The 22569-nt window shown below is 41.5% G+C and overlaps 1 protein-coding gene across 4 annotated transcripts in view; it reads right to left on the reverse strand.

Annotated features, from left to right (window-relative positions):
* The window catches only part of Plcb1 (phospholipase C beta 1), an 803221-nt gene that overhangs the window by 243864 nt on the left and 536788 nt on the right, over positions 1–22569 (reverse strand). The gene's annotated exons all lie outside the window — the stretch shown is intronic.

Here is a 22569-nt window from a genome sequence, read left to right on the forward strand (position 1 = left end):
TTTTATTTTTTTTTGTGGCTATTGTGAATGGGAGGGTTTCCCTGTGCTCTTTCTCTGACTGCTTGGAGTTAATGTTTTTTAAAGATTATTTATATGAAACAAAAAATCCCCAGTGAAAGAAGTTATCTCACTTCATTTAAAATCTTGTTTATTAGTATTAATGCATATGTATGTCTATGCAGGGGTGGGCATACACATGCCATGAGGGTCATTAATGTTTTTTAAAGATTATTTATATGAAACAAAAAATCCCCAGTGAAAGAAGTTATCTCACTTCATTTAAAATCTTGTTTATTAGTATTAATGCATATGTATGTCTATGCAGGGGTGGGCATACACATGCCATGAGGGTCAGTTCTCTCCTTCGACTGTGGGTTCCGGGGACTGAACTCAAGAAGTCAGGTCTGTGGGGTAAGTACTTTTACCTTCTGAGACATCTTGCTCAACCAAATTTATTTAAATTTGAACAAGAGAAATGAGTGCTTTTGGAGGGCAGGTCAGACATCATACGCTGAGGTCTGCAGGTGAGCAGGCACACTCCACCCCAGAGCTTTAATTTGCTATCAAAAGGAACTACTACTCAAGACTCTTCATGCATCAAATGCCTTGGCAGACAGATGCCAACATCAAGAGAAGTCGTTATAAATTCAGGACCAGACTTAGAAAGTCCTTTCCTACACCTCTACCTTGTAGGTTGTTACCAATGTTTTCTTCGAACAGTTCCACTGTTTCAGGCTTTACATTGAGGTCTTTGATCCGTTTGGAGTTGACTTTTGTGCAGGGTGAAAGATAAGGGTCTAGTTTCTTTCTTCTACAGGAGCAGATCCAGTTTTGCCAGCACCATTTGTTAAAGATGCTGTTTTTCCTGCAGTGAATGTCCTTGGCCCCTTTGTCAAATATGAGGTGGCTGAAATTGCATGTACTCATGTTTGGGTCTTGAATTTTGTTCCATTGACCTACAGGTCTATTTTTGTGCCAGTACCACGTTGTTTTTATAAATCAGACATCAGTTGTTCAGGAATTAAGGTCAATAATCAGCAAGTGGGACCTCATTAAACTAAACAGCAAAAGAAATAACCAAGGAAGTGAAGAGAAAACCCACAGAGTGGGAGAAAATCTTCACCAGCAACACATCTGATAGAGGTTTAATATCCAGAATGTATAAAGAACTCAAAAACCAAAGAATTAAGAAAACAAGTGACCCGATTAAAAGATGGGCTAAGGATCTGAACAGAGAGTTCTCAAAATAAGAAATAAAATGGCTAAGAAACATCTTAAAATGTGTTCAACATTGTTAGTAATTAGGGAAATGGAAATTAAAACCACTTTAAGATTTCATCTTACCCAAGTCAGACTGGCTAAGATCAAGAGAACAAATGATACCAAATGTTGGAGAGGATGTGGGGAAAGGGGAATGATCATTCATTGCAGGTGGGATTGCAAACTTGTGTAACCCCTATGGAACGCAGTGTATAGATCTCTTTAAAAACTACAAATGAACCTACCATTTGACCCAGTTATACCACTCCTTGGCATAGACCCAAAGAACTCATTCTATTGCAGAGACACTTGTACATTCACGTTTGTTGCTGCTCTTTTCACAATAGCTAAGAGATGGAAGCAACCTAAGTGTCCCTCAACTGAACCAAGTGGATAATGAAAATGTGGTCCATTTATACAATGGAGTTCTATTCAGCAGTAAAGAAAGAAGAAATCATGAAATTTGCCGGTAAATGAATGGAACTCAAAACTGTTATACTAAGTGAAGTAACATCAACTCAATAAAACAAGTGACATATGTTCTCCCTCATCTGTGGATCCTAGCGCCAAATCCTTGTATGTGAGTATGTATCCTGATGTAACTGCAGAAACCAGGAAAATGGAAGGGAACTAAGGATGTAAAGAGAAAGAACCTGAGGGAGAAGAACAGTAGGAGACAGGTGTTACTAAGGGAGAATGGATAAAATGGGGGTATTTAAGTGGGAGGTGAGAGGGAGGGTTAGACAAGAAGCTTTGGGGATAAAGGGAAAGAAGGAGCTAAAGAGAGTGGGACCATAGGAGACTGGTATTATCAAGGGGGAAATGGGGAAATTGGGGACACTTTAAATGGGGAAGGCATGGAGGGAGGGTTAGACAGGGAGAGATAAATAATGCCGAGGAAGTTTTAATAAACCAGAGGGAATCATATTAGTCCAACAACTTTTAATGACACATACAATAGCTCTACATGAATCCGTGTGTATAGTTGAAGCTACATAACAAGAAACAGTGCCAGACAGGAGAAACCCTCCTTGAGTTGTTGGCTAAGGTTGTCCAAGAGACTCCCAAAATTACAGAGGCTATTACCACAGCCCTTCATTGTCTCCCAGAATATGAAGGTAAGAGCCTATTGCTGAAGACAGGACAAACTTCGGACACAGGATTTGGAACAATGGACATGGAACTGACCTGGAAGCCACTTTTCCTGAAGGCTAGCTCTCATAGCTTTGGAGAGCACTATGCCAGGTGCTAAGGAAGAGTGTCAATTTATGGTCCAACCCCAGCTTCAAGGCCAAATAACCACATCACTGACAGCCACAGCATATGACATTGGAGCAACAGTGGCACTTTTATCTTGGAGGCAATCAACAGTTACCTAATTGTACTTAAAGCCACTCAGCGGGAGAAAACTTAAGTGTGGTACTGTAAACATAGCCAAACACACATGACTGGAAAGGTCATAGATCTTAGAAAAAAACCCCAAGGCTGTCACATCCCTAAGAGTAATATAATTTCTTACTATGTGCAAAATATGGATCCTTATATTTACAGACAAATATCCAGTCACCACTCATCAAAGAAGCTTCTTTTGCACCAAACAGGGACATTACAGAGTACCGCAACTGGTCACACACAGACATTGTGAATTGTCCAAACCTAAGTGGCATATCAACAATGCAACCTCTACACCTAAGGCTCACAGAACATAAAACAGGGGCAAAGACGACACTAATGAATCTCTCAGTTCTCATTAACGAAGCTCCGTCATGCAACAGAGGGCCAGGAACACAAAAGGTCACAAATGGTCAAAGTGTAGACAGTAAGAGTCTGAAGAATGTTGGTCCTCGGACAGGACTCCTATGTTGAAATTCACCCACCCAGGGCTCCAGGACCATTGCAGAGGAGGGGGTGGAGAGATTGTAAGAGCCATGGAGCTGGTGCATGAGCATATGAGAGTAGAGTCCTACAAGCTCCTGGGACCCTGCTCATGTGAACCTACAGCAATGGTGTCAGCATGCACAGGCCCATGCAAACTCAAGCAGACCAAAACTCAGCATAGAACTGGGGAAATGAATAGCAGACCCCAATCTTAACTGAAGAAAAATTGGCAGCTGATTACTGCTGAGTGAGGTAAAACTGATCTTTTTAAAGTGAGGGACTCTAGATCGCCTAACTAGACCTCAGTGGGTGAACTTGCACTGAGGGGTGTCTGGGGACACTAGCTTGACACAGTAGGCCTTGGCATAGATGACAGAATGTATGAATTCCAGTGGGGGAGCTATGGGAGGGTGCTAATGGGGAAGGAGGTATAAAGATGATTCAGATTGAGATGTTCTGTATGAAATGCACAAAAATTCAATAAAACATTTACAAAATTAAAAAGTTCTGGATCAGCACAGCCAGTGCATAATCTAGAAGGTGAGTCAGCTGAGGGGTCAGAAGTTCAGTTTCAAATGTATAGCCATTTTGGCATAATATCTGATGTATAACTCAAAGTTGTAAAGGTTTGGGGGCAGAGAACAGACTCTCAGGTTTCCCTGGGTTCCCTGGAATCTACATCTGGAAGACCACTGTAGTCATTCACTTAAAAGCACCATTCCTTTTAAAATAAATAAGTAAATCTTTCACTCTTTGTGGAAAACTGCTTATTGTTTTTTCTGGTCCACCGAGGAGCACAGAAATGGAAAATCTCAAGAACTGACATAGGTTGGGGCTGTAGTTCCGTGGCAGAGAATTTGTCTAACATGCACTAGGCAAGAGTTCAATCCCAAGCCCCGGGAAAACAAAACAAAGCAAAACAAAACAGGGGCCTGTGAGATGGCTCCGCAGGTAAAGACACTTGTTGACAGCCTGATGACCTAAGTTCGATCCCCAGGACCTACATGGTGGCAGGAGAAAACCAGCTCTCTGAGAATTGTCCTCTAACCTCCACATGTATGTTCTGACACACAGGTGCCCCCACCCCTAATAAATGTAAAAACAAAACAAAACAAAAACCAACCAGTCAAACAAACAGCTCCCAGAAGACATGAAAATACATTGTTTTTCTAAACCAATTAGTAACATATCATGGCCCCTAGCTTCCATACTCCGGCCAGCAATGAGGCGAGGACAAACTTCAGACACACTTAAGGTTTTTTTTTTTTTTTTTTCTAGTACTCAAGTTCTATGAATTCAAGTGGGCCAATGTATTAGGGATGATAACTAGCTAAATTAAAACAAAACGTCTGACATTAGAAAGATTATGAAACACCAAGCCATAATGGAAAGCAGTGCTACAATGTTCTGGAATAAAATCAACAAGAAGAAAAGTTAAGTTTAAAGTAATAAGGCCAGATGACAGAGCCTAAAAATAAATTCCCTCACACATTTTTAAAATAAAGATTGGTATGCTTTCAATTGTCCATGTTGGTCACATAATAACACCTAAAGGTCTTTATAAGAGCACATATTATTTGAAATGTTTGGAGCCAAAGTACAAAAATATAAGTCCCTCAAGGAATGTAACATAACACTCTTCTATGAAGCAGTTCAAAACAAACTCTAGTGTTCAATGAAAAAGAAAATGGGTGTTGCAAAGCAGGAACAGATCTGACTTAATGAGAGAGGAACTATCTTTAAAGAGCCTCCAGAGGAAAGTGACTCGACCAGATGATGGTCCCCAGGGGCAATTTGTAAGTCTGGTCATTTTTCAGCAACATTTTTGTTGCAAACTCTTAAATGTCATGTGGCTTTGTCATATACCATACCCTCCCTCCATCTGGCCTTCTCCTTTCCTTAGGACAGAGAGTGGCTGAGATTCCACTGAGGCCCTCCTGTAGCTATTAGGAAGATACAAATTCAAAACTCATCTGTGACATTATGATACCTTTCAGAGATGCTTTAAATCCCTGTGCGGTGTCTAGTGTCTAGTGCATGTGTCTACATGCAGCTGCATGTAGTTCATGCATATAAAGATAGGAAAAGCCCCTTGACTATTTATAGGGTACAGGCTGTCTGAGGTCACTTCTAAACCTGGGGCCATCCTATGAGCCTTGAGGGACAATGGAAATTGAGAGGATCTGTGTTTAGAAAAGGGATCAGAAAGGAACAGAAGAATCGTGTGGACCGGTTCTCAGATCTCAGGGTCCTACTGGCTAATCCAAGCTACATCTAACAGAACTTTCTGGAAAGACTCTTCTGGTTCAGCTGTCTAAATGTTTTCAGCTCAAGTATCTACAGGGAGAATAAAATGTCTTGCACCCACATGGAAGCTGGTGTTCTCTTTGCTGGTGATTGTCAACTAACACCACTTTATTGAAAGCTCACCTCTATGTACCCAGCAGTGAGAGAAACTGGGGACGTGTCTATCAGCACCTTACTCTTCAAGGTCTTAAAAACACGCCTTGTAAAATTTTACTGATGTTCAGCTTGGGCTTTAATTCCTGTAATGCAGTGTCCTAACATACACGTAGCTAAGAGTTTGAGAGATGCAGCTTACATGTGCCGTTAGGTAAACACAGTAACTTCATGTTGGCTACAAGAGAACATTCTGGCTTCTTAGAAATCTAAATTTCAACACCCTTTGAAGAGGGCTCAAGTCACTTGGTTTAATTCTGCTTTGGTTTCTTTTCTACTCCTGTGCCACCCGGGATGGGCTTAAGATGGAGGAAAAACCAGCCAATTTTGATTACTGATGAACTGTGTTCGGAAGGAAGGAATGAAGCTGGGCTGAGCGTAGCCCCAGTAGACTCTCCAAGGTGCAGCAAGAAGTCAGCTGTGTAACTTGCTATTGAGACACACCTAAGACTAGAGGAAAGGGCAAGGGGGAGAGCAGCATGGCCCAGAACCCCACATTTCATTTCTAAATTCATACCAATTTCTAAAGCTCAGTCCAAAATGACTTTTACTAGGGCAGTGAGTAGAAACGAGCTCCCTTATTTCTCCAGAAGCAAAACCACTATCCACCCTTCCTGCTGATGCGTTTACGTCTATGGACTTCTGTATTTCAAAATAATATGCTTGTTTACTTTTGACGACCTGCCAGGAAAGATCAGGGTAGCGTTCTCTCTTATAGCTACTCCCCCAGGTCATAGGAACTGGTCATGCTACGTACTCAGTATATTCAGAGTCTATATTATGACTGCATTCTAGTCATAGCAAAGTCATATAGTAACCTAACAATGATCTTACACAATTTTGAATTTTTCCCGAGGTTAATAAATATCTTTCATTTCTTTACACATATCTTTATGCCAACTCCAAACTGTTCACCAGCTATCTACACCTCATTGCAATATGTTCACATGCAAGTGTTTCCTCAATTACATTCTCCTGAAGTTTTTCTGGAGCCTTCTGACTTGCTCCAGTCTAAATTGATTACCTTTTTATGATATTTATTTTTTGTGTAGATTTTATTTATTATTTTTATTTTCTTTTTATGCGCATGAGTGTATTGCCTGCATGTGTGTGAGCGCACCCGTGTCGTGCAATGCTGCGTGGGTCAGAAGAGGTCTTCGGATTCCCCTGGAACTGGAGTTAAGGACGGTTTGTAGCTGCCATGTGGGTGCTGGGAATTGAACCCAAGTCCTCTGCAAGAGCAGTCAGTGCTCTTAACCACTGAGCCATCTCTCCAGCCCATATTTGTTTTCAACCTCTTCTTAATTTTTTCACATGGTGTGCCTTACTCTTTCATGGATCTATTTTTCATCTAGTTGGAGCACATTTGTCAGTAGCTTCCTGAGTAAAGGTTTAAGAGTTTTGGAATTCCTTGAGCTTTGCATGTTGGGAAATGGTCCACTTATGCTTGTGCCCATAGTTACTAGTTTAGCTGGGTCGAATATTCTTGGTCAGGGTTTGTTTTCTCTCTTACAAAGTTGTTCTATTGTCTTTTTGTTTCTAGCATGGCTATTGAGAAGTTTGAAGTCTTTCTGATGCACCTAAAAATAATTACGCAGCCTGTTTTGTTTCGTTCTTTTCTCTCTGAAAAGTTTGCAGTATCTTTGGCCTCAATTTATTGAAATTCCTCCATGATGTGCCTTGATTTGGTTTTATTTTATCCTCTGTTCTGGGCACTCTTTGAGAACTTTCAGCCTAAAAGCTATTATCATAATTGGGATATTTCATAAATGAATTCTGTGATGATTCTTCTTGGGAGAATATTACTCTTCCAGATTTAAAGTTTTTAGACATTTTATACACACATATCCTCTTCAATTGTTCATTTAGCTTACCTGATGCTTACATATTTCTTTAGTTCTAGTTGCAACGTTTCACTGCTTTGTTCATGCTACCCTCTTTTTAATATCTAAGAGCTAATTTATGTTATATGACATTTCTTTTAAGAATGATATTCATTTATTATTCCAAAGATGAATACATTTGGTATTTTCTGAAGATATTAATGACATATGCACATTTAGTGAATTCTCATTGCATAGTAATGCTTTCCTGACAAGTTACTTTCTTCCTCATCTCAGATGAAAAATTCTCATCTGCCTATAGAGGTTATTACCTACGTATAGTTTCAAATTGTCAGAATAAAACATTGACTAGATTATTTTAATGAATGTAAATGAATTGCTTTGGAAACTAAGAGATACGTGGGACATCAGTGTAGAAGGATCTGTCTGTATCTTTAGGTCTTTCTTTGGGGACTGATCAGTATTCCCAAGAGGTTTTGTGTAATCTCTTGCCAGAAGAATAAATGACCAGTTGCCAGCGTTCAAGAGCCAAATGATGGAGGCCCTTTTGGACTCTTTATGTTGAATGCTGTATTCTTATTTCAAAATGGTAACTTTGCCTGCACCTGTTCTCTCTCTCTCTCTCTCTCTCTCTCTCTCTCTCTCTCTCTCTTTAAAATCTTTTTGAGACAGTGTCTCCCTGTAGCTCCAGAGCTGGCCTGAAACTCAATATGTAGACCAGGCTGGCCTCGATCTCTCAGTGATCTGACTGCCTCTGCCTCCCGAGTGCTGGTACTAAAGTCATGTGCCACTATGCCTGGCTATACCTGTATCTATTCTTGTGTAATTTTCACTCCTGTTTGCCTTTTCCCAGAGAATTAATCCCTTGGACTTTCTCAGGTAGGAATTCTGACTACCCTCAATAGTCAACCCCCACTATTATAGCCTGCATCTGTACCTCTACTTGTAGAGGAACACAGCATCATCAGCTTGTGAGACTTAGGTTTTTATGGAATCACTCAGGTTGGTTTCCAGCATGCCACATGGTTACTCTATGATCAGTTCCTCAGATCTGTTACAGCTGTAAACACACAGCCAAGTGTCTAATATAATTATTGCTTTTTATCTTCTTAGCTACGCCCTTTTTAGATCACATATTTTTAAAAAATCTCTTAATGAAGTTTTAGTGTGGACTCAATTAGCTTAATTAGATGGACATGTTCATTCTATTATATCTTGAAGGTCCATGATTTTTCTATGATACATACTGCTATTTTCGATGATTAAGATTAAGTAAAATTTCACACTGTTCAACTTTAAGTCTAGCATCTTTAGATAAAATTGATTCATACAGTAAGGGCTTTTTAGGCCTCCTGCTTTGCCTTGCAGGAAACTTATTTTGGCATCTGCATGGCACATGTGTAGTGACTAGTATCTCACCATAGATGGCACTGTATGGACAATTTGTGGGTCAGTTTTTCCTTGTGTTTCTCCCAGAAAGAATGTAATCAGAGTGGCAGAAGCAGTTTGAGCTCACAGGTGGGAAACTGGTTGGACTTCATGGTTCTCTTGCCAAACCTCATGGGGCTGTTTGTGTAGAACAGGGGTGGCAGAGTGTGAAAGGTGCTGTCAACTCTAACTTTTGGAAGGAGTGTTAAGTTGGCCTTTGATATCCACCTTCCCTCATGATGGCCATGGAAAGAGTCATTGACACTTTGTTCAGTAGAAAATCATGTCCATGTTCATAACTGTATTTCCTATATATCTGATGCAATTTCTTATAATCTCTCATGAATTTATTTCCTATATCTCTTTGCAATTTGAGTTTATAACACTGTTGGAGTGTTTTAACCAGTTGTCTAAAAAATAGAGACTTTGAGGACTAAGTTGTAAGGATTTGAAATAAATTGTATGCTTAGTCCTGTCGTAGCTGGTTATTTTTTTTTTTTTAATCTTCCCAAAGCCTGTCCCCTGATATATTTCCAACATAGGCAGCAAGAAAGCATGCTATCTTTTGCCTCAGAGAAAAGGAGGGGTGGCTTAAAAGGTACATTTTCTTCTTACTTTTATGGACACTGTTATAACAAAGCCTCCTTGTCTAAGATTGGGAAAGTCCCAGACATGTGAGCTATCCAAAGCCATAAAACTAGGCTAGAAAAGGAGGAGAACTAGGACAATTCAGCATATGGCAAATCAGTCCTTAAGTGATAAAAGAGTTCAGTGCACTACATTATGTTGCACATGACAAGCTACAGCTCCATCAACACATAGTCCTCTTAACATTATTTGCTAAGATCTGGCAGAATTTCCTATTAAAGTCAGAATAAAAAAAAACATATCTGAAAGAAAGCCATAGGCCTGAATCTTCTACTTAGAACCTTATGTATGAGTTGCAATAAGGAACAGATACACAAGTAGAAGCTTCTCATTCATAATGAATGAGTCCAGCACCATACTCCCATCATATTTTGCATAAGCTCCATGATCCAAGAGATGGAGAAAATAAAAAGTGCATGACTAAAAGCCAGTCTCTAAATAGAATTCATGGTGCATTACCAAGGTACCCAAAAAGTCCCCAAGTTCATCTCTTTCCTACTAGGTATGCTTTTTTTTTTTAAACTATGATGCTCTGATCATTAATTTTCATTGTCAACGTGTCTGGATTTGGAATCACCTATAACATACACCTCTGAGTGTGTCTGTGAGAACATTTCTGCAGAAGTTTAACTGGGGAGGGACGGACCCACCTGAATGTGGCATCATTCCAAGGGCTTGGGACCCAGATGGAATAAAAACAAAAAGAAGAAAAACTCTGTTTCCTGACTATTCACTCAAGGTGACCAGCTGATTCATGTTCCTGCCACCAGAGCCAGGGCTGCAACAGCCACCACACCTTCTCAACCACAGCCGACTATACACTTAAACTGTAAGCCCCAATACACACATCCTTCCTTAAGTTGCTCTTGCCAGGCATTTTTGTCACAGAAATGAGAAAAGTAATACAGAGAAATAGTACCAGGACTGCGTTTGTTGTTATGATAAATCTGACCAAGTAGTTTGTAGGCCTTCAGAACCGATTTGCAGGAGGAATGTGGAACCGTTTGAACTGAAGACTGGAGAGTGTTGTAAGCAAAGCTTAACGGACCATTCTGAGGGGAGCAGGGACGATCAGAATGCTGTGAGGAACCTGTGCTCTCAAGGCTCAGTGTGAAACACAGACTTTATCAAGAAGTGGGCTAGAGGCCGTTTATATCTTATTCTGGTGAAAAATGTAGCTGTATTCTGCCCATGCCCTGAAAATCTGAGTGAAGCTGAATTCACACATCATAGACTAAGCTTTTGCACAATGGAAATTTTAAGAAAGCATAGTATGCAGAGTGTGACATGGTTACTGTTCATTGTTCTTGGCTCTGCAATGACAGACAGCAGGAAGATGTAAGAAGTGAGCAGTTTGGTTAGGAAAGGAGCATTAGCAAATTTAAAGTTCAGACAAGTCAGGTGTGGAGAAAGCAATTACAATTGTTAAAGATATTATCACCATTAAAGAGAAACCTGGAGCTCTGAACTGGGACTACAGGCAAGATGCTCTGAGAGCAAGACTCCTCATTGACTGTTTCAGCTTGTATAAGTGCAAGTTCATTTGAAAGGGGAAAGACAGAACTAAATCATTCCTGAAAATGTTCTCCACTCAAAACAACCACCTAAGAAAATGTTTTCTCAGGTTCGGCTGTCAAAGCATACAGGGGGCACCACAGCTGCAGTAGACAGGGGCCACACTGTACTTCAAGCTGGCAGCAGACCTTGGCAGAGTTCTCCATATGCTGTTGGTTTTGCAGGCATGTAAAATACAAGAGTGAGGAGAATGTGAAGGATTGACCAAGATGCCAGAAGGCCACTGAGGCCAGGAAGTATGTGGCAGGGTTGGAATCTAGGCAAAGGGGTTCTGAGAAGCCATTCTGTGAAGCCTAAGTGGCAATGGAGACTCCAGGACTGTGGATGCCTGCATGGAGTGGAGTCAGTCCACGAGACAGATTAGGTATGTTATAGGCAGTAGAACTTGTGGCGGCGGGGGAGGGGGGCTCTACCTAATACTGTTGCCTTATAATATAATGCCATTAAGAGGCCAGATTCTGAGCACGAGCTGCAGAGTTGGTGTTTTCCCTATAGGGTTCTGGAATTGTTTTGGTCTGATATTTCCTTGCTATGCCTCCAGTCCTCCCTTTTAGAATGCAAATTTTTATTCTGCGTCATTGTATACTAGAATTAGGCAGTTTTTTTGTTTTTTAACATTTTTACAAGAGTTTACAATTAAGAGATAGCCTGTGTCTCAGAAGGGACTTTGAACTTTCAAACAGTGTTGAGACTATTAAAGACTATGGGGACTTTTGGAGTTGGGCTGAGTTCATTTTGCTTTAGGAGATGGCTATGAGCCTTTGAGGGCCAGGGATGGAATGTTATGATTTAAAAGTGACATGTCTAGGTATCAAGCTGACAAGAAATAGACTTGTGATGGTTAAACTTCATTGTCAACTTAGCTGGATTTAAAATCACCTCAGAGACTCACCTCTGGGTGTTCGTGTGAGGGTGTTAACAGAGAAGTTTAAATGAGGAAGGAAGACCTACCTTGAATGTGGGTGGCACCATTCTGCTGGGATGGAATCTTAGATTGAAATCAAAGGAGAAAAGGAGAAAGGAAGCCCAGCATTCTTCTGTTTCCTAACTTTGGACGCAATGCTGGCAGCTGCCTCCTGCGTCTATCACTGCAGCTAGAGCCACTAATGCTACTGTACTGGTCACTCTTCCTCACCACGATGGAGTATGTCCTCAGATTCCAAGTTCAAATAAAACCTTCCTTATTTCCTTAAGTTACTGTTGTCAAACATTTTGTCATAGAAATGAGATAAATAACTAACACAGATTCCTACCAGGAAAGGCCTCCTCCATGGTATTGACAACTGATCTAGTCCTAAGAGCACATGTAAGTAAGCAGCAGTTTAGTGTCAAAGACAAAATTCTGTGGTTTCAATTGGAACTAAATGTGCCTGACCATGTTTATGCACACAATTTTCTTTTTAAATAATCAATTTTGACTTGAAAGGAAATCTAATATGCATGTGCAAGCAGGATAGTAAAGGAAGAAAAAAAGTGCCTTTGAAGAGTTCATCAGTTGATCTGTTTCCTACCTCTCTCAGCAAATCATACATGTTCCTTACTATATACAAAGCTAACTCATTCATCTTCATCATCACCATATGAGTGCTAATACACCTGTGCCTATTTTATAGATAAGAAATCCAAAGAAAGCAGGTTGCTCAAGATAACATGTTATACCAAAAGACAAATTAAGATTTATGCCTAAAGTGAACCTCTGTGTTGTGATGCTGTGGAAGATACTGTCCATGGCCTAGTGACAGAAGGTGTATCATAGTAATAGGGACAATACTAGAAGGTACCATTACTGAGCACTGGCCAAGTGCCAGGCACAGGTGTTCTATGAGAGAGGGACTTGTGAATTTCCATTTTCAGTTCAGTAAACTGAGGCTTAGAGGGAAGTAGCTTGTCTGACAGCATAGGGGACCATAGTGTGAAAGCTGGACCAGGAGCTCATGCTGGAGCAATAAAAGGACAGATGTGCTGGGTGAGACTGGTCGTAACTATCTGTTCACCTCTCCTAGCACTGGTTTGAGAGAGGGCCACAGGGCATGGAAATGGGGACATTTTGCCTCAGGACAGTTGACTTCTATCTGGCTACTTTGCATTAATCCTAAAAATAACCCTGAATGTGACTAGGGAAGAGTCCCATGATCTACTTATCTCTCTAAAGTGTGTTACTTTAATCTTATTGTTAGAAGAAGCTGGGCTCTGGTAGATAAATGACCCATCTGGCAAATGCATAAGGATTAGTTCTTTGATTTGAATTTGTCCATCAAGGTCCAAAATGCCTTTCCAGACTTAATTTATGTTCTAATCTCTGCATGTAATTTAAAGGTCTCCTCTAGCATTTTCTTTCGCCAACCCACAAATCTAACATTTGAGGAGAAGAAAAATTAAATGCAATGGAAAAGTTGTTCTGCCAATACAGAACAATAGAAATGCTCAGCAGCAGAGGTGACGTTGCTTAGCTGGGTTTGCCAAAACTTAGCTTGAAAAAAGCAAAACCAGACAAACACATGAAAATATATTCAAAGTCATGCAGCACAGAGAAATTATGCCTTGGAAGGCAGATGGCCCGCACAGCATCATTGTGCAGTTGAGATGGGCAAACTGGACAACGTATCTGCCAGTTAGATCGGGCACCAGCTTCGTTTTGTTGAGCCAAATGCCAATTAGGCAGGATATGGCACTCATGTTCAGATGTCACTGGGATTGGGTGGCTGAAAATCCATTCGTCATCATTCAGTCCTCACTTCTTCATGTAATGATACTAGAAGTCGCTGGAACATGTCCTGCCCAAGGGCTTAGCACCTCCTTAAATCACTTCCAAGCTCAGCAATGAGAGCTATTCCTCGGCTTACGCATATTCCTGTGCTGTGGCCCTGGTGAATTCTGCTAGCTCAGTTCAGGGAAAGGGAAGTGCAGATGGCACTGATAGCTTGTGGCTCACCAAAATCTATTTGCTTGCTCTTGGAAATAATCTGGTAAATGTTCCCCTTTTGGTGATTGGGCACAAATTTTCCTATTACATATGTTGACCAACTCTGGTTCTGTATAGATGAACTTTGCTGATTTCCTTATTTTTATCCAGGTTTTTCCAGTCCTGGAGTTAGTGTGTTCTACACATGTTCTCATGCATTATTATGTCTTGTATTGAAAAGGATCATTCATTCTATCCCACGAGGACTGCAAAAAACTGCCCTATTACCACAACTACAGACAAACACAAGCTTACACTATGCCTTAAGTTTGCTCATTAAGTGTCTGTGTGCTCTTCCCAGGAGCCTTTGCAGGTCAGTCCCTCACCTTGCTGCCACAGTTCTCTGTAGTCCTGCAATTTCCCCAGTATAGTGCTAAGCTGTACTTGTTTATACTGTTTGTGTGAAAGTTCTTAATAATGACACCTAACTTTGATTTAGCACTTTCCCTTTTCCAAAATATTCTCACATTTGTGAATTTATTTACTTCTCAGTGTTCTGTTTGGCAAGTCGAACAAACTTTTGTTGTTTGACATGGCAGATAAACTTTGACTATAGAATTCCACTGTCCCTTTAAATTCACATAGAGAGACACAGACAAGATCTAGATTAGAGTCCTTGTTTATCAGTCAGGTGTGTTGGATCACACCTGCAATCTGAGTACTTAGGAGGCTGAGGCAGGACAAGTTTGAGGCCATCATAGAAGTTTGTGCTAGATAGCAGGCTCCAGGCCAGCCTGGGCTACTTAGTGAAGCCCTGTCCCAAAACAAAGAAACAATCAAACAAACTCTCTCCAAAAAATAAAGCAAAGAAAGAAAGTTTTGTTTTCTCTTTCTAGCTGTAGGACCTCTCGCATGCTAGGCATTCCCTCATTTCCGAGCTATATCTCTATCCTTAGTCCCCTTTCTTTCTTAAATATAGCTTTAGGTTTGCCTTTAGAGCCTAGACTTGCCTAAGTACTGATTTATCCTTTGGAGACAGGTTCTCAGAGGTAAGGAGTCCCACCACATCAATATTGCACTGTTGGGCTGTTGTATGGTCCTGACCACAATGTAAAGGAGATAAAATGTTCTAGGTCCTTGATCAGAAATACCATGTCAAAGTGGATGCTGACTGTGTAGGGGCAAGGCCCTTCACTTTCTTCACATCTCTTCCACACTCTATCACAAAGTCAAGCCCAGGTGACATGTCCTTTCATGCTTTCTAATGAGCTATTTAAAACAAGATGGTTTCAAGTACCACCCGGCTGTATCCGTCCCTCATCTGGGCCCCTGCTCTGTAGACTTTATGAAATATAGCAGGAAATGTCACTTTTGTCTTCAGAAGCTTTCAGAACATCCTGGGGTTATAGGTCTTTGCTACTTCACCGAACTTCAGTATTTTTATCTTTATTTTTTTGGTCTTTTATTTTATTTTATTTTTTTTGAGACAGGGTCTCCCTGTAGCCCCAGCTGTCCTGTAAGTCCCTATGTAGACCAGGCTGTCCTTGAACGCCCAGAGATCCGCCTGCCCCTGCCCCCCGAGTGCTGGGACTAAAGGTGTGCGCCACCACGCCCGGCACTCTAGTAGTTTTTGAAAATATTTTTATTTATTATTTTTATTTTATGTGTATGAATGTATTGCCCTTATGTGTGCTAGTGTACCATGTGTGTAGTGACTCCCCTTTTGTGTGCTAGTGTACCATGTGTGTAGTGACTCCCCTTTTGTGTGCTAGTGTACCATATGTGTAGTGACTCCCCTAATGTGTGCTAGTGTACCATGTCTGTAGTGACTCCCCTTCTGTATGCTAGTGTACCATGTGTGTAGTGATTCCCCCTGTTCCTTAAGGACAATAGTGCTCTGCTCACCAATAGTTAACAGGCTCCTACTACTTGCTTAAGAGTTAGCAGGCTTCTTTGGACTTTGTTGATGGGCTTAAGGAGGGGATAGTCTGCTCCCAGGATGCTGGGAACAGACCAATTAGACAACTGTCCCTGGAATGCCAGGGCAGGTGGGTAGCCATCCCCCTTTTAGGTATCTGCATATATCAAAGGAGGTCTGTTACTGGGCCCGTCACCATGACCAGGGGCATGCTGTTCTGTTTTCTTACTATTTTGGAGGGAAAATTCCTACGTGTTTTGTACTGCTTGAACACTTACATATGTAAACTTTTTGTGAACGTCAAACACTGAGCTTCCACCAAAGACTCTCAGGGGGGCAGTGAAAGAATTCCTGAGTGGCACAAGCCAGAGGTCCTGTTCTGATTTCAGTTTTCAGAACAGACACTGTGGTGGGTATCTACAGTCATGCAATACTCACAGAGGTCAGAAGACTGTGTTGGATTCCCCCTGGAACTGGACTCGTGGATGGTTGTCAGTCAAAATTGAACTTGGGTCCTATGCAAAAGCAGTCAGTGCTCTTAACTGCTGAGCTCTCTCTCCAGCCCCATCAAGTAGCTCTTAAATTAGGCATGCAATACATGTTCTTTAAGTGTCTGTGAGGCTTCATCAGGTATAAGTTAAAGAAAAGAGTTTGGTAAATGTCAGGTACCATGGGGGATCTCCTTTGATAGACTAGAGGGTTTTTTTTTTTTTTTTTTTTTCCTGTACTCAAATCTAGGGACCCAACACACGTAAGAAAAGTACTTTACCAGTGACCTACATTCCCAGTCTGTTTTTGAGACAGAATATCCTTAAGTGCCTAGGCTGGCCTTGAACTCACTCTGTAGCCCAGGAAGGCCTTCAGGTTGAGATTTCCTGCATCAGCCTCCTGAGTAGCCAGGGTTATAGGTTTGTGCCACCAGCTTCAGGGTGGGAAATCCCTCTTATTCTACTGTGGTCAGAATAAACATTAGTTTTGCTGGTAAGGAAATTATAATGGCTGTATTGGTGCCCTGGGGGTTATGGCTGGACTTCCACTTGGATTTCTCTGCTTGATGGTTTATTTTAGGTCCAGCAGAATGGGAGTCCCTGAGAGTTCATACTGTCAGTGCGTCCTCAAGCACAGTGATGGCTGGATGTCCTACATACCAACATAGTGTTTGTCCTAGAACCGAGATCAGGTTGTACACAGTGGTTCCACAGCCTTTCCTGGCTGCCGCTTTTTCTCGTTTCAGTCCTATGGCCCTTCCTTCCAAGGACTGCCTCGCAAGCCTCAAACCTTTGCACTCGAATTTGTCTATAAGAGTTAGTTTTGAGGAAATGTGGAACAGTGACCCAGCAACGTGACTGGTAGATTTTGTCCATCTTCAGTTAAGGCTTCCCATAAGTAATACTATCCCTGGTCCTGACATAACCGCCTTTACACCTGGAGTCCTAGAGACTGCAAGGGTTCAAAGTTAAGGCAGAGCTCTCAGAATCGCCATACTCCAGCAATGAAATCCGCTGTCACTCTTAGCTTCCTGGGAAGTCTCCAGCTGTGGCATTGTCCAGCGTCTCAGTGATGTGCCAAAGTTGGCCATCCACTCTGGTGTCCCTGTGATCACGGCTTGTTCGCTCCCTGCATTCAGTGTTTCCCTCTTATTCATTTGGTGCAAATTGACTATTAATGAAACAAGACTCTGGGGATGGACGTTTTTGAGGATCAGGTGCCTGCGGCTTGGTGGCCCCTTTCTCAGCACAGAGGGAAAGGCAGAACAACAGCTGCTGTCACCGTCACGTGCTGCTGGAGGTAACATGGAAGGGAAAAATAACCTTTTTTTTTTCTTTCTCACACATGAAAGGCCAGGACATCTGCAGAGCTCTCATCTGATGGAAGAGGGAAGAGGCGTTAACAAGATGTCCATGCAGCAGGGCGGCTTAGCTGCCAGGCTCACTTCGCTCCCTTCGAACTGCCATTCGACTTTGCCTTTTGCTATTTATACTTTTCCTGCGTGGCTATTTTCTGAACAAAGGAATTTCAGCTGTGGCAAGACATGGCTGAGAATTTCTGGATAGAGCCAAGCAGCAGAGCACTCGCTGAGGTCACTGAAGGAAAGGCTAGAGCAGGAAAAAAAGTAGGTTTCCTGGGTCAGGCCTTGGCTTCCCTTAAGCTCCACCCCTGCCTCCTGCACATGAAGGAAACATAGGGAGAAAAAGTAAAGTGCTGCAAGTCAAACACTGAACAGCAGTCCTGTGGCTGTTCTGGAAAACAATGGGCTTTTTGTTTGTTTGTTTTTCCCATTCTTGGTCGATTTTAAATACTTAAGTCTAGGAGCATAAGAAACTGGGAGTCAAGAGGAGCTTAAACAGCTCTCAGTCATGACAATACCATTCTTCTGACCTTCTGCAGGGGCTAGAAAGTCAATAGGTAGAATTTAAATAGGATCCCAATCAATAAAACCCTAGAGTGGCTTTCAAGAGCTTTTTCACTGTAGTAAATTAAGGCATGAAAAGAATGAGCTAAGTCATACAGTGTTCGTCTGTCTTTACTTTTGAGAAGAAAGTCTATCTCATGCTAGCGGACTTTGAGAAGAAAGTCTATCTCATACTAGCAGACTTTGCTCATTTCGGTTATTTCTCAGTTGCTGTGCAAGTAATCGACATACACATATGTAAATGACTACCACCTAGATGGTGAGGCAGATCTTTAAATTGTCAATATTTCCTCTAGATGAACAGTTTTTAAACTAAGCATCTTGCATCTCCTAGGGTTTCTGCAAAAGTGCCCGCTAGGCCGCTGAACAGGGACTGGGCAGAAGGAGTCACAGGGGAAGGGAGGGCTGTCACCTAGCTGTCCTAGGCTCTTCTCTACTTAACTCAGGCAGTGCTTTTACAGGTTTTCTCCCTACATGTTGGCCTTTCTTGTCTCACTCCATTGGGAGAAACACTAAGGAAAGCATGCTCTGTCAAGGATAAATTTGAGAACTATGGCTACAGATGCCAAATGCTACTTTCCAACGGCAGTATTGCATGTGTTTTCTAAGCAAGTGCTGCTGGAGGGCCCGCATGGGACTCTATAGTAGCTATGTAGAAGAGAGAAAATAGGAGCCCAATCACAATATCACTTCCTCCATACCTGCCCCTTCTCTGATCTTAGAATTAAGGATAAGTGGCTAAGTCCCTTGTAGACAGGAAATACGTGGTTTGAAGTCATGCGTGAGCCTTTCGTGACTGGTAACGGGAACTGTGTGACAAGCTAGAGGGATGCACGGAGACACATTCTTTCTGTTTCTAGCAAAGCTATCTTGCTCATTTTTCACTTTTTTAAACTTTACCTTTATCTTTTATTTTATGTGTATGAGTGTTCTGCCTGCATGTATGCAAGTGCACTCATGTTATACAGTGCCCACAGAGGCCAGAAGAAGGCATCAGATTCCCTGGAACCGGAGTTACAGACAGTAGTTAGCCACCATGTGGGTGCAGGGATTCAAACACATGTCTTCTGCAAAAGCGGCCAGTGTACTTAAATGCTGCCATCTCTGCAGTTCTTCATCTCTCACTTTGACATGGTTTTGTTAGGACTACTGATTACCCAGGGGATTGTTTTCCAAAGGCTGACTCTGGGACAAGGATGTAGGTATAAATGGCTTATTTGGGAGGTGACCCCAGGAAAGAAGAGTAGAGAAGTGAGAAGAGGAAAACTAACAAACTGAAGGGGAGCAGGCAGGTTATAATTGTGGGTGTCTAAGGCTCAGTACACCCAAGGGACTCTGGGAAGAGGGGGACAACGTGTTTCAGAATCGTGCCACGAGTGGGACAAGGAAGGGGAGGTAGCTATCCTCCAGCTATATACTGGGGAACTTCAGGCTGGCTATGGCTGGACTGAGAGATAGTCTCAAAGAGTTAGAGGATGCTGCTGTCTGGGGTGGGGCAAAGGAAGGAGCCCTGGTGTCAGCTGCAGGTGTCATCACATTCACAGAGGAACCACTGACAACCAAGAAGGAAAGTCGCCTGCATAATGTTGACTTGCTTAACCATACCATGGTGCCAGGCATTTTCTTTAATTCAGACATGTTTGACTTCTCAAGGATGCACATGGATATAATAATAATCATCTATAATTTTTTTTGACGCAGGGTTTCATGTAGTCCAGGCTGGCCTTAAACTTGCTATGTAGCCAAAGATGATCTTGAACACCTGATCCTCCTGCTTCTACTTCCCAAGTGCTGGGATTATAGGAGTGCTCCACTATTCCCAGTTTATTTGGTACTGGGGTTGGAACTCAGGGCCTTTTACATGCTAGGTGACCACCCTACCAACTGAGCTCCATACCCAACACTATTAGTTACTTTTCTGTTGCTGTGATAGAAACACTGACCAACGCAATTGACAGAAGGAAGAGTTTATTTGAGCTTATGGTTCCAAAGGGACAAGAGTCCACCATGGCAGGGAGCCATGGCTGGAGGAGGAGTGGGAAGCTGGGCTCTACATCTTCAAGCAGGCACAGGAAACAAGAGAGCAACGCGAGATTCTGCATGGCTTAAAAACTCTCTAAGCCCACCCCTGTGACATGCTTCCTCCAGGGTAGCAACACCTTCTAAGGCTTCCCAAAACAGCGCACCAACTGGGGACAAAATGTCCAAATACTTGGAGCCTATGGGGGAACATTTTCGTTCAAACCATCACATAGACCTATCCTTAACTTTTATAATTTCTGGAGAAAGAGAAATGGTGCTAGAGAAATATAATTTTTAACAATCTGGGCTGCAGAGATGGCTCAGGGGTTAAGAGCACTGTCTGCTCTTGCAGAGGACCCGGGTCTGGTTCCCAGAACCCACATGGAGGCTCACAGCCATCTCAATTCCAGTTCCAGGGGATATGATGCTGTCTTCAGATCCCTACGAGCATTGCACTACACAGCATTGCACTACACTTACATACATGTAGGCAATAATCTCTCATACATAAAATAAAAATAATAAAATATTTTAAAAAATCGATATGGAAAACTCAGTGATACCAAAAGAATCAAATGAAAATCTTCAATAGTGACATGACAATTCAAGGGAAAATCCTTATGTTTATAACAATCAGAATCCTGTGTAAATAAACATTTATAAAAAACATTGGTGTAGAAAAATATTTGGGCAAAGATCCAGCGTCTGTTATTTTTGTCAGGTTATATTGTAAAATGATTCTAATTTACAACTTATTAAATGAAATAAGCCTGTAAGTCAAGAAATACTACAGCAGTATCCAGAAATGCTTGCCCAGGACTTTAAATGTCACTTTCAGACATAAATGGTTCAAAATAATTTGGTAGGTGAATACTGATAATTACTTTTTAGTAGTTTAGGTCAACACTGTTTAGTGGGTAACAGCATATAGAGTCTTCATTTGTGGAATACAATGTGATTTTTAAACTCTTTTCTTTTTTTAATTTGTTGACAGTTTCATACTGCATATACTGACTTTTGGATCATTTTTACCCCTCATTGCTCCCTCTCATATCCCTCTCTTTCCCGCTGAGACCCTCACCCAGCAAGCCCTGTCCTACTTTGACATCTTTTTGTATGTGTGTGTCCCAGTGAGTTTAATTCTGGTTGCTTACATGAGTGAGATAGGGATTATTTACTGGAATATGTGCGACTTCTCAATGGCTACATATTTGAAGAATATGACACTCTGTCCCCCAGCACGCATTAACTGCCCTGGTCCTTTAGCAATGCAATATTTTGATACATGACTACACTGCAGAATAATTAAATCAAGTGAATTAACAGAACTGTTGCTTCAGAGAGTTATTTTTGTGTTATAAACTTCTAAAATCTCCTCTTTTAGCTATTTTGAAATAAACAGTGAATTCTTATTTACTACATTCATCAATAAATCAAAAAAACCTTATTTCTCCTGACTGGAATCTGGTACCCTCTAACCAGCATTTCCCCTCCTCCCATCTGCCTTGCCCCCAGCCCCAGCCTTAGGTAACTCTCTACTTCCTTAGTTTTCTTCAGATTTTACATAGAAGTAAGATCACAAGGTCCTCGAGGACAGACAATTCTTGATGACGCCATTTGAGTTGCTGGACTGTCATGCTTGAAGCCATGGGAACCCTGCCTCTTTGCTTGTAGGAATGAGTAAATTCTTCTCTGTGTTTCAGTGCTGTTTGAAGGATTGTCAAGTGCTGTCATTCTCTGCCTGCTTCTTGGTGTTAATAATTTTCCAATATAGTCAAATTGTATCAAAATTTAAAGCAAAACAATATTGGGGCTGGAGAGATGGCTCAGACATTAAGAGCACCGGCTTGTCTTGCGGAGGACCCAGGTTCGATTCCCAGCATCCACATGGTAGTTAATAACTCCAGTTCCAGGGAATCTGACGCCATCTTCCAACCTCTGCAGGCATTCCATGTAATGGGTTTGGGCACTTACACACATGCAGGCAATACATTCATGAAATAAAAATAATAAATAAAATATTAAAAAGAAAATAAAACAATATTGAAAATACAGTAGAGTTTTTACTACTGAAACAAACATCGTTATCTTAGCCTACTTGGAGGAAAATGCTTGCTGTACCTTCTACTGCTCTGATTAAAACCAAATTGCTGTACTGTCTTAATTCTGAGTTTATTTCAAACTCTTAAGCCATTAACTCCCTAAGTACTGATCAAATATG

This window comes from Nannospalax galili, unplaced genomic scaffold, assembly GCF_000622305.1.
Source record: "Nannospalax galili isolate Female #2095 unplaced genomic scaffold, S.galili_v1.0 scaffold1477, whole genome shotgun sequence".
Classification (NCBI taxonomy): domain Eukaryota; kingdom Metazoa; phylum Chordata; class Mammalia; order Rodentia; family Spalacidae; genus Nannospalax; species Nannospalax galili.